The sequence below is a fragment of the Mus musculus genome, chromosome 5 (genome assembly GCF_000001635.26).
Source record: "Mus musculus strain C57BL/6J chromosome 5, GRCm38.p6 C57BL/6J".
Lineage (NCBI taxonomy): Eukaryota > Metazoa > Chordata > Mammalia > Rodentia > Muridae > Mus > Mus musculus.
This window is the reverse complement of record NC_000071.6, coordinates 129,063,115-129,076,583: the sequence shown is the minus strand read 5'-3', so window position 1 is coordinate 129,076,583 and position 13,469 is coordinate 129,063,115. Positions and strand designations below refer to the sequence as shown.

The 13,469-nt window shown below is 49.6% G+C and overlaps 1 long non-coding RNA gene across 4 annotated transcripts; it reads right to left on the bottom strand.

Moving 5' to 3' along the window:
- Positions 1 to 7,675: 7,675 nt before the first annotated feature.
- Gm38615 lies at positions 7,676 to 13,006 on the bottom strand. Of its 4 annotated transcripts, none has more exons than XR_868544.1 (3): positions 12,100 to 13,006; positions 8,762 to 8,814; positions 7,676 to 8,340 (listed from the first exon to the last, which is right to left on the bottom strand). It is a non-coding gene; the product is annotated as a predicted gene, 38615 (long non-coding RNA). The 4 variants fall into 4 exon arrangements; XR_001784976.1 differs by lacking the exon at positions 12,100 to 13,006 and adding an exon at positions 9,131 to 11,530; XR_868543.1 differs by lacking the exon at positions 8,762 to 8,814.
- Between the last annotated feature and the right edge of the window lie 463 nt (positions 13,007 to 13,469).

Sequence of the window (13,469 nt, the reverse complement as noted above, 5' to 3'; positions counted from 1 at the left end):
CACAAAGGGCTGGGCACGCATTGATCAGTAATTAAGAAAACGCCTTATAGTTGGATCTCCTGGAAGCATTTCCTCAACTGAGGCTCCTTCCTCTCTGATGACTCTAGCTCGTGTTGACACACAAAACCAGCCAGTACAACAACACACTGTTTCCCATGTCTCCTGGGCATCGCTTTACCCTGACGATTCCAAGACTGGCACCCATGTCTCATAGTGCAGCCCATTCTGTCTCCCATGGTTTCTGAGCATGCGTAGGTAGCTCAGCAGGGCCCTCTCAAAAACCTCTACAAAGTAAAAGTGACTTCTGGGCTGGAGAGATGGCTCTGCGGTTAAGAGCACTGGCTGCTCTTCCAGATAGACTCAGGTTCAGTTCCCAGCATCCACAGAGCAGCTCACCACTGCTGTTAAGTCTGTCACATCCAAACAGATAGGCATAAGAGCAATGCACATCGATGCACATAAAATAACAAATAAATAATTTATTTATTTTTTTAAAAAATGACTTCTTCCTGACTCTTTTGCCTGTTTGTGGGACCCTTCTCCTCCTACTGGATTGCTTTGTCTAGCCTTGATGTGATGCTATGTGCCTGGTCGCATTGTAGCTTATTATGCCATGTTAGGCTGATGTCCTGAGAGGGCTGCTCTTTTCTGAGGGGAGGTAGAGGAGGGGTAGATCTGAGGGAAAGGGGAAGTGGGGGAAAGAGGCTGGGAAAGGAAGGGAGAGGGAAATGCGGTCAGGATGTAACATATGAGAGAAGAATATAGATTTAAAAAATTAAAATAAATTAAGGAGAGAGCTCCTTCCCAGGGTTTGTTCAATCCCGGTGGGCACTGCTCAGTGGTATGTTCCAGATAAAAGGCACTTCCCTACATTGACTCCTCCAACCCACGGTTAACCTCCCAGTCCTCAGTAAGGTCACCTGCCATCGATCAATGGGGAAGAACAAGCGAGGAAGGGACTGAAATTCCAGAAGCGCCACCCCCCACCCCGCCCCGCTGGAGTCTGGAGATGGATATCTAATCAGACTGCTCTCTCAGCTGTTCATTTGTCCCAAATAGATCGCCAGTGGTATCCTTTGCAAAAAGGAAAGAGGTGTTCTCTTTTTCCTGGAAGTTCGGCTACTAAGGCTGCTAAGACATCCCCTGCCTCATGCCCTTGACACTCAGGAAGAGAATTTTACAAACCTCCCTGCCTCTGAGTGTCCTTCCCAGTTGACTTCTATTCCTGTAAAGTCAGACAGCCCACTAAACCTCCCTGGGGATCCAGGCACCTCACACTGGGCTGTTCTGGGATGGACTGGTAGAGCCACCGTCCACTGGAACTCTGGTCTGGAGCTGGCTTTAGAAGGGAAGTGAAGAGGCTGTAAGGAGGATCCCGCTGCTAGGGTTTGTCTCAGGTTTGGGAACCAGCATCCTGCATGCATACAGTACCTGTAGATTTAGGGAAGGAGGAGAAGCCATAGCACCTGAAAGTGTGAACAGCATTCATGGCTGCTTTGGAGACCCTGGCATGGAGTCTGGAGGGAAGCATGGAACCGGTGGGGGGGTGGGGGTGGGGTGGTCTGTGCTATGCCTCTCTCTGAGCCTGACATTTGGATGACTCCGAGCTGCACTTCAGGAAGATCTGAGTGAGGGATGTTGGGAAGGCTAGGCTCCTGCACTACGGACTCATCCTCTGAACAGCGACTCCACGTCACCCAAGAAAAATATACTATTTATACAGTGACCGAGGACCATACCTCCTGAGCTAGGCTCAGGATAGATCCCAGACTAAGCTAGTTAATCGCTGCCAATCATGTTTAAGAGGTGGCATCTGAGCACCGCTTTACTGGATTAGTCCTATGGTGTAGCAAAGGATACTTTGTTTCCCTTATCCACATGCTCAGAGATTATACTATTGGTCAAGGAGAATGCCGAGTGAGAATTCTCAATGTGGAAATCAGAAGTCTACAGTCTGTCTCCGTTTGTGCATTAAACTGGGGGCACCATTGCCTTCAGAGGGCGTTTGGTTTCTTCTCTAAATTGTATCTTATATATGGAGTAGGGAAGACCAGCCAAAGCTTCTATGAGGATCAGGGATCCCTATCTACGTGTCTGCAACTCCTGAAGAGCTTTCTAAATCAAGAACAGAAGAAAAATGATTCGGAGGAGTAAATAGCATTGGGATGGAGAGATGGATGGATGGTGTGTGTCTGTGTGTCTGTGTCTGTCTGTCTGTCTGTGAATGGGGGTGGTGTGTATGTGCCTGTGGTATGGCAGGTGTGTCTGTGTATGTCTGTGTGATGTATACATGGGAGGGTGTGTCTATGTCTGTGTGCATGTGTGTGTGTGTGTGTGTGTGTGTGTGTGTGTGTGTGTGTGTATGGTGTGTCTGTCTCTGTGTGTGGTGCGAATGGGGGAGTTCCTGTGTCTATGCACATGTGTGCATGTTTGTCTGTGCTTATGGAATATACATGTCTGTGAGGATGTGGGATGTGGGCGGGGGTGTTTATGGAGAGAGAGAGAGAGAGAGAGGGAGAGAAAGAAAGAAATGAACTATTGATTACCAACTAGCAAAGCAGATTGGCAGGTACTGTACTGAGGGACACGCATCTCATATAGACCTGCAAAAACAGCCAGTGAATAAATGGGAGAAATTGCCTTGCCCATGGCCCTTGCTCAGAATTATTACTGTGCCCATAACCAATCTCGCTTTCCCTTCAGTGGGAAAATAGCCTTAAAGCCACACTACGGCCAGGAGGAGGCAGGGGGGCGATGAAATCCCAGCTCACTCTGGAAATTAAGGCAGGAGACTCCAAATGGGGACCCTTTTGAGAGCTTGAGTGGCAAGCCTGCTTTCCGGTGGCTCTGGGAGGTTTCATCTGTAGAGTCGCCAGTAGATGCCAGAGTGTCAACACTGCACTGTCAATAGGAGGAGCCTGGCACCCCTCCCGTACAGCCACAACCTCTTATGCACAGTGCACGCCTCTTTATTCCCACAGCCTTCCCCGACCTCACCTCCATCTCCATTGCCAAGGCCAAAGATCACATGACTGGGCGTGTACACACCTTTATGGGAGGAAGACTGAGCCCAGACAGGTAAGGAAATAAGGGTAGCTAATGATCACAAAAGCAAATTCTAGCTCAGTTTGACTTTGAAGGTTTCCCCCATACCCCAAGGGTATTGGTATGTTGGCTTAGGTCAGGGTGCGGCCTTTTTACTTTTTATTTTTAGATAGGGTATTGTAGAGCCCTATCCTCTTAGCAAAACACCCACTATGTTCAACAGATCAGCTGTGCCTTCTTGCAAGAGACCATCACAGTGGGTCTTGTTGATTATCATTGTTCTCTCAGAGAAGGAGAAGGGTTGAGGCTCATGGGATCGTCCTGAACCTGCTGCTTCTCCTAGTCTTTTGGGTATTCATTCCCTAACTGCATGTAGCCTCAGGGTCTCAGGAGGGGTAGAGTACCCTGGCTGGAAAAGGCAATAGAAGGGGGTCTCCATCTCTGTAGCTATAGGGAAGCTATTACCCATGCTGGAGGAAGACTTTCCAGTGTGGCAGGGGTGAGGGGTGGGGGGTCCCTCACAATCTCACTAGCAACCCTTTACCCCCTGTTCTGTAAGCTCAATATACGCAATAGCTCCCCCAGGGTGCGCTTTGGTGAGATCACACTTGGGTTTGTTGTTGGGATCTTTTGTCCCTGACCCTCCTACTCCTACCTCAGGAAGGAATTCTTAAAACAGTGGCTCACTAAGTGGTCTAGACAGGCCTTGAATTTATAATCTTCCTACCTTGGCCACACCCTCTCCTCCCACTCCCCATAGCTGGGATTACCAAGCAGTGTCCACAGACCCAGCTTCCAAGGCAAGCTCTTGACCATGATATCATACACTGCACACATCCAAACATTCAAAAATAATAATAAAATAAAAGGCGTACATTGCAACGTTTTCTATTACCTTGGTGCTGGAGCCTGGCGTGCCAAACACACAAAGCCACACACAGCCTGGGCTCCATTTCCACTCTGTTCCCACAGACATGTCTCAGAGAGACATATTTGAGCTACAGTCTCATGAATTTTTTTTTATTTTCTTTTTGTGACGTGTTCTCATGTGCAACAATTCAAAGTCATTGGAAATGTTCCCGAGCTCAGAGCATCCTCCTCTAAAGAGAATGTGGGGCTCTTTAACCCCACAAAAGAAACCCTCACATCCCACCCTGCCTGGGGCCCCTCTACCATACCCCTGCTCCCTGGCTCCACTCACAAGGCATGGAAATCGGTGGCTGATGCGCCCAGCAGTAGGTTCATTAAGTGGGCAAGAGCGAGGCTCTCATTTGCTTCACTAAAAGTCGAAGGATTTTCAAAGAATTTGAAAATGACAGTCTGGATGGGATGGAAAAACAGAATCGACACGCAGTGGGCGTTTGAAAGGTTTGCAGGATTCTTCGCCCTCTTCTCTCTCTGAGGGGAGAGTATGATGAGGTCGGGCAGCAAGCAGCAAGCTCCTGGCAGGAATTCAAGGGCGATGAACGCAGACCAGGAAACATAGATGCATTGAGAAGGCAGCCAAACGTCTCCATATGTCATTTTTCCAGTACATTTGAGTTAAAATGGTTGTGGAATATGTAGCCAAGTAGGTTATACCAGGGCTACACAGGGAAGACGGGGGTTATTTTCTTGCATGTGACCAAAGCCAGACGTGGACCAATTCATGTAAGTGGTGCGGTACAAACCTGTAATGATTTATACTGCCGGCTGAGTGTGGCTGATCTGGGCATTTTGCAAGACTGGAATAAATCATGACAAAGAACAGAATTGAGTAAAGAGGAGAGAAAGAGGGTGGCAGCCACTGACACTGAGGCCCTGTTGCTGTGACCCTGTGGGACATCGGTTCTCAACCTGTGGGTCGCAGTCAAACAACCCTCTCACAGATTCACCTAAGACCCTCAAGAAACACAGAGATTTACGTTATGATTCACTACAAAAAAATTACAGTTATAAAATAGCAATGAAGATAATTTTACAACAGGGGCCCACAACAGGAGGGACTGTACTAAAGGGTCGTGGCCTTAGGAAGGTTGAAACCCATTGCTGTAGGAGCTAAGGAAGATGGTAGGTCTCTGGGAGGAAAAGACCAGTGATAACTAGCTGCAGGTTTACAGGATCCAGGGACTTGGTTGATGCTATCCCAGTTGCTCCGCTCAGCCTTGCTGAAAACGGTGTCTGAAGCCTTGAATTCAGCCCTATGCTCGGTCTGTCTACAAAGAGGTTATTAGGACAGTCTTCTGATAACACCACAGAGAAAATGAGACCGTTTTCACGTCTCTTATCAAGAAGCAGGATAGAGAATAATAGCAATTGATGAGTTCAGGCAAATGACCATGCAGGAAAGAGAGCCAGCCATGCAGGGCAGAAACATCGTTTTCCCGGAAGGGAGCCCTGGCTTGTCACAGAGAGGCAGGAAGCAGGGCTTCAGGACCTCTGGACGTTGCCGGTCCAGGGAAACTCAAGTAAGATGCTCCAGGTACTAATGAGGAAAGAGCACCCAGGCGTGAGACCCGAGAAACAAAACTCCGCTATCACAGACGGTGGCAGAGTGCTGTTTAGACAAAGAACACACTGTTCTTGTTTGTTTTACCTATGCGGAGCGTACAGAGGAGATTCCAAGCAAATGGAAACCAAGAAGACATTACTTGGAGAACTGAGAGAGCAATGACATCCACGACCTCCAGCCCCGTGTGTCGATGTATGACTTACAGCTGACCCCACCATGCTTGAGCTGCAAAGATCACTCTTACCCAGCTCTGACACTTGCATGAGGACTTCTGGCTTCCAGGGTGGTTGTTGCTGGTGGTGGTGGTTGTGGGTGTTTATTTGTTTATTTGTTTGTTTCTAGTCAGGGTTCCTCTGTGTTAGCCCTGGCTATCCTAGAAGTCACTTTCTAGACCAGGCTGGCCTCAAACTCACAGATACGTGTCTGTCTCTGCCTCCTGAGTGCTGGGGTTAAAGGGATGCATCACTGCCACCCTGCCCCAGGGTAGTTTTTACTATATGATCATAATTTGGTTTTCAAACCTAGTAGTACTTCAGAATTTGAGCAATAGTTGCGTGTGTGTGTGTGTGTGTGTGTGTGTGTGTGTGTGTGTGTGTCAGGGGCAGGGAGGGGGCTTGCCTACCCATTGTGTGTCTCAAGATCCCACGTCTCCTCCTCGCTGTTGTCAAGAGAGACTATGGTTCTTCCTGATCAGTTTAGAGATAGGAAGCCAGCAGCTTTTTTGTTTGTTTGTTTGTTTGTTTTTGTTTTTTTGTTTTTTGTTTTTCGAGACAGGGTTTCTCTGTGCAGCCCTGGCTATCCTGGAACTCACTCTGTAGACCAGGCTAGCCTCGAACTCAGAAATCTGCCTGCCTCTGCCTCCCAAGTGCTGGGATTAAAGGCGAGTGCCACCATGCCTGGCATGGGAGCCCGGAGCTTGTCTCGCTCACCCCACCCCCGCGCCCCCACTGAGCTCCACTTTCCCGTGTTTGGTTTGAGGTCTCCGGCTCCTGTAACTGTCTCCTGCCTGGGAGGAAGACTGCCCTCCAAAAGCATCTATCACCCTACTGAAGAAGAAATTAGTGGAGCTGGAGAGTTGGCTCAGTGGTTAGGCATGCAGACTGCTATTCCAGAGGTCCTGGGTTCAAGTCCAAGTACATGCATGGTGATTCACAACTGTCTGTAATTCTAGTTCCAGAGTGCTGAATGTCTCTTCTGGCATGCAAGTACAGACAGACATGCAGGCAAAGTAATTATGTTCCTAAAAATAAATAGATCACTTTTTTGTTTTTTTAAAGAAATGGGCCCAGTAGCCCTGCATTTTGCAAGGCACAGCTGTCCCCTAGTTAGAATCGGCCACTAGTCAGCACGGAGCATCAGGGGATGGAGGTTCTGAGGGATGGCACAAGGGACGTGGATAAGAGTGATGCTCATATGCCCAGAGAGTTCCCAGTCTTTTGAGAGACATGGAATGATGGACAGGAACAGAGGAAAGAACACAGGCGTGTGAGCCACAGCTTAGGACCCCAGCAGGGACCTGTGCTCAGCCCAGCTCACAGTCAGCTGGGAGAGGAAGAATTAAGCAATGGCAGAGGGGACTCTGGACCATTCTGTGTGGACACTAGGCATCTCTGTTGGGACTCCATGAGTATTCTCTCTCTCTCTCTCTCTCTCTCTCTCTCCCCACCCCCCCCCCGCTTCCGTGCCTCCCTCCTCTCCCTTTTACCTCTCTCTCCCCTTCCCTTCCTTCCTCCCTCCTCTTTCCTTTCACCTCTCTCCCTCTTTCTCTCTCCCTTCCTCCTTCTCTCCCCCTCTCTCTGACTCTGTCTCTCTCCTCCCCTCCTTATGTACCTCCCCCTCTTACCTTTAGTCTTGCCCCCTCTTTTATTCTCTCTACCTCCCCCCTTTCTCTCTCTCTCTCTCTCTCTCTCTGACTTTGTCTCTCTCCTTGCCTTCCTTCCCTTCTGTCTTCCTGTCTCTCTCCTTCAGTCTTCTGCCCAGGAGAAACCAAGGACCCTATTTCACAAGATTTCTGAGTTTTGTAGGGAGGCTAAAAGACTCTAATCTTGTGTAAAACCTTTGGTTTCTACAACATTGCAAATTCAGATGTTCAGAAAACATGTAAGCAGGGGGGAAAAAAGAAAGCAAGGCTCTAGAGTCCAGTTTTTAGTTCCTGTAAATGTGCTGGTATCAGGAGGGTTACAAAGAGGGTTTGGAAATACCACAACAAATAGGGTTTAGTTAAAAATTGCCTTAGTCCATCTGAGATGTGATCTGAAAATATCACAGGCTGGGTAGCTTTATGAACTATAGAGTCACTGCTCTAGAGACCTGGGGCTGGAAGTACAAGGGCAAGGCTCTGACAAACTTAGCCTTTGCTTCCCCACTGTTAAGATTTGCTTAATCTCTCACAGGCTCATGCTCCTCTATTGAAGGTATTGCTTTGGAAGGTTGGGAAAACTTTGGGACTCTGGGTCTAGTACCTAGCAGTACTGGGTCCCCCTGGAGGGATAGAACTCAGCCCTGCTTCCCCATCCACAAAGATCTGAACAAGTTTATCCACTAGCTCCAGACATCCGCCATGCTTTCTCCACCAGATCAGACTGAACCCAGAAAACCGTGAGCCAACAAAGGCAGCACCTCCCTCAAGTTGCTTCTGTTTGATCCTTTGCCATGGCAATGAGGAAAGTCAGCAGTAGATGGATGGTGAGCTCTCCATGGGTCCTTCTGCGGGGTGGGGTGCAGGCAGCTCCCTTTGAAGCCAGCAGGATTCCAATCCCGAGGGCTTCGCCCTCTTGACCTTATCACCTCCTGATGCCATCGTCCTGGGAACAGGGATTTCAACATAAAGTAAGGGGAAGGACATTCAGACTCCAGCAAAGATTCCCCACCAATGTCACCCATACAACAAACAGCAGAGCAGCCACACTCCTTCCCCTCCTTGGTAGGTAATTCTTGTCTATGGTGAGTGCGACTGGGCATACCTGCAGACCAACACAAGTGTCACCACCCTGCAGGAATCTGTGGACCATGCCACCCACATCCCACAGTCTCGCTAAGCGCCACAAAATGATGTTCTTTAACACGCGCACCACACCCCCCCCCCTCCAAAACACTTGTTTTCAACAAGGAAAAAAAAAAAAACAAAACTTAGCCAAAGAGCCTTTCTCCATTTAGCGTTCCCGATAATTCTGCATTCCTGGGTGGTGTTAAACGTTGCTTAGATTTATAATAGGAAGCAATTACCAGACAAATTCACCATCTTCAGCTAATACAACTCCCTTCAAAATGTGATGTTTCTGAAGAAACAGATAAAAAGCCAGGCTGAAGCGATCACATTGGGGGAGGCAATTCCTTTTATATCTCTGTAAAAGTGATTACAGGCAAATTTCCTATGCCAAAAAAGCCAACGCCTGATGCATGTGTACTTTATTTTCTTGGCATCCCTCGGCCCCTTAATTTTTTCGCAATTAGGGAAAATATTTGATGATAATAACATCTCTCAGTTGAGTCAGATAAATTCTCTTCCGTCCTCCCTCCGGGCTCCTCCCACTCAGCCAGCTTCCCCCCACCCCAAATCCGTTGTGTAGCTAGCTTCTCCGGCTTGTGGCTCACCTCCACCAAATGGCATAGCTTCCCTCCACCCACACCTTGGCCACACACAGCAGTATTGTTTCCGTTCCGGGCCAGAACCCAGTGGTCCTTCTCCTGGGTGCTAAGTGGAATGTGGAATGTGCACACGTGCTTTGGGATAGACGAGATGGATGGGCTGGAACACAGCTCAGGAGGAAAGCTCTGTTGGTGTGTGTGAGAAGAAGGCCCTGCGCTCCAACCTGGCCCTGCAAGGAAAGGAAGGGGAAGGGAGGAAAGGAGAGGAAAGAAAGGGGAGAGGAAGGAGGGGGGCCAAGTAGCTTTCTGAAGCCTGTTGACTGAGCTTGGTCCTTGGTGAAGTAGAAAGAGCTGAACTTACTAATCAGGGCGTTGTTGCAATTCCATGAGATGCTGCTTTTTTTTTTTTAAGGGTCTGACATGGGACAGCTGCTCAACCTCTTCCCCTCCACTCTTAGGGGAAAACCATACTTCCAAGTCCCACCCATCTGTGTCAGCTTGCAGAGCAGATACAGGCCACTATCATCATCATCTCTATCATTATTATCACCACCATCAGCATCACCATCATCACCACCATCAGCATCACCATCATCACCATCATCATCATCACCACCACCACCATCACCACCACCCATCTCCCTCCCATGAGTCTCCTATACCGAGCACTCACCAGCCTCCCACTTCTCACTCCTCCCGGCATCCCTCATGCTGACGCAGTGTTTCTGGGAATGCGAGTAAACGTGATGTGCTCACCCACCCCACCCGATGCCACTGGAGCCAGGGATTTTACAGCCCGTGAGGCCATTTTGTCCCTTCCCCTGTGTCTGAAGGCAGAGGGCTCAGGTTCAATGATTAAGTGGTCCTGAGTCCCAAAATAACTACACATAGAAGATGGTCATAAAACACCTGGCCCTTTCGTTGAAAAGGGCATAAAATTACACATGGCTCCTCCTCACGCTTGGCTTCTTGAGGTTTTGTCACTATGTTAGGCATGCTTAGAGACAAGAGATTGTTCTGAGCCAAATGGAGCAAAGCCTCATTTCCCACCCTTAGTGTCAAGCAGAAACCCTTGACATGGCCTCTTTAGCGTCTGCCCTCTGCCCTGGGACTGAGTCCCAAACAAGTAGCAGACAGTCCATCTTCACACAGAGCAGGATCTCCGTGGTCTAGCCTGTCCCTGCTCCTCAGTCGGCTCTGGCACCCAAGCCTGACCCCTCTCGATTCTGCAGACCCCCAACAGCCTTCTGGATGTTCCCTGGTGGCCTGAGCGAGCCAGGCTCCGTCTTCCACTCGAAGCCTAGAACCCTGAGTAATACAGCTGATATCAGGGCAAAAATATGTTTCCACATGCTTGAGTACTCTCCGCCAAGCCGGCCACCCCCACCTCCCCAGCTAGATCTGATGCAACAGCCAGGCAGCCACACCCTTGGCTTCAGCTCTGGGGACACGTCTCATGAACTTAAAATGCTCAAACCATTGGTCTGGGTCATCCTCTGGATCCTGAGAGCTGAGGGCAAACTCCGAGAGCAGCCTCGGGTCCCCAAGCTATGTGATAAAACATGACTCTTCCCAGAATCCGGGTGGGTGACTTTTAGCAAAGATTAAAGGGCGTGGCTTTGCTACCTCTCCTCGGCCCTGCTGTGATGCTGCCCAGTGTTTGGGATACACGTTATGTCTGCGGATCCCAGGGACTCCAGCTCCGCATAGTACGGAAGACAGGGACACCTTCTGTGAATTGTAACACACATACATACACACACACACACACACACACACACACACACACGCACACACACACTGAGAACTACGCTTATCTATCACTTGCAAGGATTCAAGAGTCCCCAAGCGCCCACAGCACTCCTCACTTGTGATTCAGAACAAGCTCCTCCCTCATGTGACTTAGCACTTAGCCTGATACTCTGCACCAAACCAGAAGAAATAAGAAAATGGGGACTAAGGTGGTTCCGGCGGCGGTAAAGTGCTTACTGCGCATGCGTGAGGTCCTGAGTTTGGCTCCTTTGGCAATGGTGTGTACATGGCTGATCGAGACATCCTAGCGCTGGTGGGGCAAAGGCAGGGGAAATCCCTGGAGCTTACTGATCCGTGGGGCCAACCAACCAGCACGTCCCAGGTTCAGCAAGAGAGCCCATCTCAAAAAGCAAAACAGACAACTTGGAGGCTCGCTCGTCTCAGTGGTGAAGAGGACACACAGCTCCTCCAGAAGCCCGGAGATTGAGTCCCAGCACCCATGTTAGGGGCACACAGCTGCCTGTAACTCCAGTTCCAAGAGGGTTTGACACCCTCTGGCCTCCGCAGGCACGCCTGCACTCATGTAAGCACACAAACCCACATACATGTCCGTAATTGAAAATAATAAAATAAGGGCCTGGAGAGATGGCTCCGCAGTTAAGAACACTGGCTGCTCTCCCAGAGGAACGGAGCTCAATTCCCAGCACCCACATGGCAGCTCACAGCTGTCTGTAACTCCAGCTCCAAGGGATCTGATGGCCTCAGGCAGGCAAAACATCAATACACATAGTTTTAAAAGTTTTCAAAATAAAATAAGGTAAAATAAAAGATTAAAGTCCTTTAAAAGTCATAGTAGTAATAATACTACTCTGGAGAGCAATTAAGAAAGACTCCCCACATTGACATCTGACCTACACACACACATACACACACACACACATACTCACACATATACACACACACATACACACACACACTCACACACACACACATACTCACACACACACACACTAAGGCAAGGAGAGAGTGTGTAATCAGTCATGTGAAGGAAGTATTTACAGGTCAGCACACAAGTCCCCAACATGTGTTCTAGTCACCTTCCATTCACCAACCACGTCATCCCACCGGGCCACGTCAGCACACCTGTGCTCAAAATGAAAAGAAAGTCAGGAAAAAAAAAAAAAAAAAAAGAATTGCAGTGTGTCAGCCCCAAAGAGCCTTACACATAGGCCACAGGGACAGCCACAAGCAGCTACTCTGGCAGGAACATCGATCAGGGACCTGTTGAAAGGGCTTGACATCCCGGCCGGCTGGCATTTCTGGTGGTTCCTGGGTTGCTCCTGGGAGCTGAAGTCCGTGACAGGAGAGAGAAGTGTGGCCTCCATTGGTCCCTGTAGTTGCTGCACAGGGCCATGTAGATGTGTTTCCAGTTTCCAAGTGTGTGGCATTGTGCATACCGAGTCACCGGACCTCCGTGGACACCGGCTAGCGTTCAGTGCATCACAGGATGCTGGAGTCTCTGCTGGAGTCTTTTTTTTTTTTTTTCCACCATGTCTCCATCTAAACAAACGGGGGCGGGGGAGGGGTGGTGGGAGCTGTGAAGGAAGGAAAGAGCTTTTGCTCTGTCCTAATTCACACTTAATGATTGCAAACCAGACAGCTGGAGTAGCCTTTCCACACCTGAGAACGGCCTCCTGCCCACTCCGCCATGAGCCCTCTTCTCCAAATGCCAAGACGGTGGGAGATCCACAGAAGAATCTGCAGGCTGGTCATGCCTTCGAGGTAGGACCAACCCCCGCACACTGAATACGGCTGTCCACCTGTCCTCCAGACCACTCCACCAGCCTTCCTCGCAGATAATGCAGGGTTTAAGCACCTCTGCCATCTGGAAAACCTCCCGTGCATCTGCCAGGGCCCCTCAACAGTTCATGAGGGGGGTGGCTACCCGGAACTGCTATACAGAGGTCCCAAGAATGAGGCCGGGTGAGCATCTCTTAGGACCACACTGTCCTGGGAACTTGCCATCCAGAAAGAGTACCAGAGGGCAGTTGAGATAAAAAGACAATTGTGGAGTGCCTGTTGGGGTCCCGTGTTGTGGTTCCCACCCCCGCGAGTCCTGTCTCCCGACTCCAAACCCCACCCCCGTCACCCTTACCCCGTCAACGCCTCCTCCCCCATTCTAGAATTCTGTGACAGAACCTCTGATCCCTCTGCTCTGCTGCCCCCTGGTGGACATTCTCTGTAAATTCGCGCTTACTAGCTGGCTCCCCAGTACTCGCTGTTTTCTGTAGAACAGCCCGAGCAAGGGGGCACCCCATCTTCGCCCTTCCTCAGACTCACCTCCTTATTTTTCTCCTTCCTTAGCGATCCAGACATTCAGTCCTGCCGCCCTTATTTGCCGAAGGTCCCTCTCCCCACCAGCTGACATTCTTTCGGCAAGCTTCCTCCACCCAGAATTTCAATCCTAACTTCTAGAGCTGACTGGCATCCTGCCCTGTGCTGTGTTTCCTGTCCACACAGCGTTTAGCATCAGACTGGCAGGCTGTGTGATTACCTCGCAAACTACAGTGACAGACTGTGACAACAAGGGGAC